General features: G+C 43.2%; 1 pseudogene; it reads right to left on the reverse strand.

The window, feature by feature from the left end:
- Positions 1-5,125: 5,125 nt before the first annotated feature.
- LOC109445562 (large ribosomal subunit protein eL15) lies at positions 5,126-5,821 on the reverse strand (annotated as a pseudogene).
- Positions 5,822-6,070: the final 249 nt, after the last annotated feature.

The raw sequence follows: 6,070 nt of genomic DNA on the forward strand, positions 1-6,070 counted from the left end.
GAGGGTAGGTATACAGAGAGCCGGAACTTCTGAAACTTACCTCACCAAGAGGAACCATCTGGTGTACTTGTTAAAAATCAGGTTCCCAGGCCCCTCTCCACATCTATCCCATCGGATCCCAGGGAAGGGCCAGGGAATCTGTTAAAGTGCTCCAGGTATATCCGATGAGCGTGCTCCAAGGTAGAATATCTCAGTGTGCTCCCTCAGGAGTTAGTTTGATGGGATAGTAATCATTATATGAAAAAACATTTCCCTTGGTCAGATAATCTAGGGATATGTGGGTTAAATAATATTTAACAAGTTTCTTCTAAGAGACTTTAAATGTAATGCATGGTGGGACTTTCAGGAAGTAACTATGGTATTCCAATGTTTCCTTAACTCCTTGGCTATGGAGCCCTCCCTTCAAGAAGCATCTCTTGGAACGAGGGATTTGCAGAATATACCCTGGGAGATCCAGTTCCAAAGGATGCTTAATAAAACATAAGCATCCCCAAGAAAACTTTAGCTGCTGGCTTGAATAATTATGGAATCCTTTGGAGGCAGTATCACCAGTGTTTTTTTTTTTTCCCCTAAAGGTATTTAAGGCAATTTCTGGAAAATATTTATAAGGAAACAGTATCAGATTTACCCAAGAATGAGAGCGTGTGCTGAATTTGCTTATTTCAGGTGAGCTTGAGATGTATTCATTCTCTATCTGATGGGAGATTTTAATAGCACATCCTTAGAGTCATGTTGGAATGGTCCTCAGGAAATAAACCACGATCCAATTTTTCTTTTTCTATTTCTGCTGTCATAGTAGCAGCCTAGGCTGAGGGAATAAAAGTGGTTATTTAAAGGCTGTTTTGGCATTCAGAAGGAGTCTGGGATCCTAGGCTGAAAAGGGTTGGAAACATATCTCATAAATCAAAAGATGTTAGCCCAAATCCCATTGCTTAAAGGTGAGCCCTCTTCCAAACAAAATCTAAAAGCTCCAAGAAGTCCTGATCAGCACGGTTAACACCAAAGCGGCTGATTTCTGGCCTTTGTAAAAGACAGTGTACTTAAAGCAGGTTTCAGGAAGGAACAGATCAAGAAGTAACTCCCAACCCAGCAGAGCTCATTTGTGGACAAGGCCTTGTCAGTTGCTGCCCTGATCTCACTTTCACTCCTTTGTTCTACTTGTTGCAAGAAGAAACATCTGGCTCCAGGCCTGGAAAGCAGACTCCATCTCTGATTGCACCTGCCCCACGAGGAGAAGGAGAAATGCTTTACTGACAAAAGGTAGGATTTTCAGAGCCGCATTCCCACCCATTAAAGCAGCTTGTTTGATCCCTTCAAAGCTCAAGATCAAAGGGAGGCTTTTCAGGAGCTGCCAACCCATAAAGCTACAGGCTAAGAGAAGGACCTCTTTGTTTTCACACAGCCAGGTGGACTCGCCATTCCAGTTCTTAGCTGAGAAGGAGGGGCCATGGGCAGGTTGAAGAGTTTTCTCACATCTGGCTGGTGTCATTTAGGTCCTGGACCTTCTCAGGAAAGCAGAAGCTACTCCAAAAGATCTTGGCAGATCAGACCACTATTTGGCAAAGAACTCCCTTAAATCTTCTCTCTTTCCTCACCTCCACCTGGAAGCCAGCTTACCAGCATTCAATCTGAAAGGCATGACCACACATTTCTGTGCCCAGGGAAAGCTCCCAGCACCTTTCCTCCCATGTAATTTACTGGACCCAATCATGAAGAAACAATCCTTTAGTTTTAAGTGTATTTAAAAATCTCATTTTAGGTGGTACTTGTTGGTTTTGACTACAGTAGAACGTATGAGGCAGGGAAATGAATTTGGACTAGGTTCCCTGAGAAAGTGTGATGAGAGGATTCTGAGCCCCCATCAGCCTGTCACCACCTCCCTGACAGTAGCAGAGTTGTTTGGCCATAGGCCAGTGCCACATGCTGGTTCTGGCCATGGCTCCAGCAATGGCAGGGTAGAGTGTTTTTCTGGTACAGAGGCAGCCAGACTGTGACTTCCGCTGGCAAGGACTACACAGTGCTACAGAATTTTTTTTTTTGCTTTAAAAAGAAGAACAACCTCCTCCCACACACAGATAAACATTTATAAGCGTATCCAGCAAAAGCCACCCAGTCACCAGAAGAAATACAGGCCTGTATAGAAGGTAACCAAGGATGTGCCTGGGCCTGCATCTAACAATCTTCATATCAAGTACAGAACCTACAGGAAGAGATACAGGTGGGAGAAGTACAAATCAAGTATGAATCTGAAGGACAGAGGAGATAATAAATACTCCCTGGGTAACTGCAAATAAGAACAGAAACCAGATAAAACAAAGGCCAAAGGAATGGGATAAGAAAAAAACAAAAAAACAAGCCAAAAATCCACCAAATTCTGGAGGCCTGGTGGGCTGGGGTGTGACAGGACCAAGGCTGCTATTTGATCCAGAGATCCATTGTGCCCTGGGAAAAATGTTTTTCCATAGAAAAGAATCTTCATGGAAACAAAATGGGGTGGTATTGATGTAGGTGTTGTTGGATCTGCTGGCAGCTTCTGGGTGTGGGCCGGGATTGTGTCTCGTGAAGCTGAAGAATGGAAACACGGACCAGGGAGAGGCAAAAAGTTTTAAAAAGAGGATAGTTTATTAGAGGCAGGAGAGGTTGCAGCTTCCGAGCAGGAGGGGGTCCCAAATGGGGGGTGCCCCAAGACTGAGGCAAAAGCTCTTACATTTATACCTTCCCTTGCCTGCTTGGGGAAGGGGAGCTGTTTGAAGAAGGAAACTTTTTTGAAGAAGGGAACTGGCGCCTTCTAATGAAATTCGTCTACCAGGTTTGTTCTGCTTGCCCATCCTAAAGGAATTAGCAAAGTAACCCACTCTTTATCAAATCTGTTCCATTTGTCAGGCTAAAATGACTTTTATGATTAATCCCAAGACCTTGTTACATTATGTCCTGCAGCAAAGGAGTGATTTCAAAACCTGAAGTGTTAGGATATGGCTGTCTTTGTTTATTCCACCAGAGACCTCCTTGTCTACCTAGGGACATGCTACCTCTCCTGTATCAGTATCACAGGGTTCTGTATATATAGAGAAATTTACTGAAGCATGTGTTTATTGTTTTAAGCTATGCCTCTTTTCCAGGTCCTGTGTATGAGGCCTGTTGGAGAAAGGGATGAGTATAGAAAAGCTACTCTCGTAAGCTGAGGTTGGAGACATGGAGAAGTGGAATCATCTGTTAATCTGGAGGGGGAAGGTAGGGGCCTGAGTGACACAGGGTCACGGCAGTGAGAAGTGAGGCAGTTGAGAGGAAGTGATCCGTAGGGAGTGAAGTAAGAGGCAGGAAGCAAGTCAGTTCCTGCATCTTCTGGGACAGAACCCTGATCTGAGACAGGAGCCAAATGGTTTTTGATGTCACCGAGTCACTGTCTTTTCCTGGGCTCCACCTGGGTAATTGTCCTCCTCTTGTTTCCCCAGCTGGACTTCTGTTATGTTGGCAAGAGTGAATGTGGTGGTTAGAATGCACTTCATGTATCATCCAAAGTCTGTGTAGCATTCTCCACTGAGAAAACAAGGGAAAGAAGGAGCGATGGTAAACATTGAGACAACGAGATGTGAATAGGACCTTTCACTAGCTTGGAGCGATCAGGCTAGGACACAGAGAAGCCAAGTTGAGGTTTGGGCTGTAAACCTGGCCCTCTACACCTCGGTTAGAGAGCAGCAGAGCCAAGCACCCTGCCTTTGTGCCCACCTTGGCATGGGAAGAAAGCAGCTAGGGATTTTCCCAAAGGTAGAACTCTCTTGGGTCTCATTTTTCTGTATGTTGCAGGTAGCATTTTAGCAGCTTATTGACTGCAATTCAGAGTCATGGCGGATGTATTGGTAACCACATGCTTTAGGTGGAGGGCGCAGATATACAGAAGGCCTCCTCACATCCCCTGATCCCAACATTTCCAAGTTTTGGAGAGATCCTATGTTTCCACCCAAAATGCAGTCCCTTCTCAATAGAAGATGATGTTAAAAGACAAACCAATTTCTTTTTTTTAGCGTATTGAAGCTAAAATACACCTTAGTTTGTGTGTTTTATCAACATCCTATTAGGAAATTGAGGCCCAATGAAAATAGTTGACTTGCTCAGACCTGGGGTGATGGGTGGTCAGAAGAACTGTCGTGACAGGAAGCACTGAAACAAATGAGGCCATTTTGATCAGTATGGGTACTTTCCAAATCAGGAAGATTATCTTATAGCAAATTCATCGTCTTTTTCGACCTAAATAATCAAGCTATGATGCATTTGTCTGTTTTAAAATTTCAGGGAAAGCACATGGTGGCAATAATGTGGGAGTCCAAGACCTTAGTTTTCTAGTCCTGGTTCCAGTCTATTACTTGTGTGCTCTCTAAGCCTCAGTTTTCATAAAAGTAAAGTGAAATTGATAATAGCTACATTGCCTAACTCAAAAAGTTGCTATGAGGATAGAATGTTATGTATGTAAAAGCATTTTGAAAACTGTAAAGCTTTTATATGTAAGTTATTATTATTTCCTGTGAAATCGTCTTTCCTAAGGAAATAGTTTTGCACTTCAGGTAAGGTAATAAAGCATTACTCAAGCAAAACAAGTCATCTTAACAAATTGGATGGCTTGTTAATTTTATAGGCCAGAAATAAGGGAGGTGATAGGGTCCTTTGAACATTGTTATACCATGAATTCTAAGCACCAATTACCTATGACTACAAGTTTTCTTGATCTATCTGACTTGGTGAAAACCCTGGTGATACATTTGTCAGAAATGAGTAGAAACTGTCAGTGAGGTTTACTTAATGGTTCTCAAGCCACAAGTATTTATTGAATATCTGCTAGAACTATGCTAGATGCTTAGAGAAAAAGTGAGTTGTGTAAGATTGTAAGCCTTCTGGCCACAAGTGTGGTCTAATAAAATATAGAATCTTAGCACACATAAAACACATTTGTTTTACGTATCTGAGTAGCTGTGATTGCAATATCAACATTTCTAGCACTTCCTACTTTCCCAGTCTCAGATACTGCCTGACCCATCTCCTATTTTATGTGCTAGAAAGTCTCAAGCACTTATGGCTTCCCCCTAACACCATGAAAATTCCGTGTCATCGTTCAATATCTCCTCCACCTCAACTACCTTCTCTTTTTCCTATATTTCTTTTTCTTTGTAACTTTTTTTTTTGGTACTGTCTTAAATTGTGTATTAGTTAAGAATTTTACAAACATTACTAAATAGTGGTAACGGTGGAGCTGGAAGATATTGCGCCTTCTCCAAGCTGTACAGCGAGAACCACCAACAGTGTGGTGGAACTTGTGGCCCTTTCCAAGGTCACAGCTCCTGTGGCCTGCAAATGTCAGCCTTCACATCTCCCTGTGCTGTGGACTGGTTTGGTGATCCACTGGGTGTCAGCCTTTATGGAAGAGATCAATGATGAAAACCTCAAAGAATGGAATCTTCACCAACCCAATAAGAATTCAGGACTCTCAGAGCCCCACAGTGGGGTCCAGCTTACTCCTCGGCAACAAACTGAAGGCTTTGAGCGAACTTTAGCTGGTTAACACCATGATGGACAGGCTTACCATAGGTTGCACCCTTAGGAACTGGGCATTTGCGGCCACCGCGGTGTACACGAATCTGATATATGGCATAACCTTGCCTGGCCGTGTATCCTAGCCTGTGTGCTTTATCAGGTTGGATGGGGCGGGAGGGCCAGGTGGAACTTAGAGATAGAGCTGGCCAAAATGTCAGCGGCGCACCCAGAGAAGAAAGCACATTACATCGGACTGCTTCTTCCTCCATAACTCCTGGAGGTACTTGAAAGCGCCCATCTTGGCTTACCTGATGGCTGTGGCCAGACAGACAATTTCTAAATTTTTTTCCTCCTCTCCTTTCTTCTGCTAAAGCACATTAATTCTTTAAGACTTGGCTTAGCCATAAACTTTTGCAGTGCATTCAGATTTCCTCACCTCATTAATCTTGTTGAGTTAGATGCTGCTCCTGTCTGCTTCTCCAGCAACACATAGAATAAAATTTAAGTTGCACTCAGAATGAAATCTAAAGGCTTTCCCTGGGCTATG

The sequence above is a fragment of the Rhinolophus sinicus genome, linkage group LG03 (genome assembly GCF_036562045.2).
Source record: "Rhinolophus sinicus isolate RSC01 linkage group LG03, ASM3656204v1, whole genome shotgun sequence".
Classification (NCBI taxonomy): Eukaryota; Metazoa; Chordata; class Mammalia; order Chiroptera; family Rhinolophidae; genus Rhinolophus; species Rhinolophus sinicus.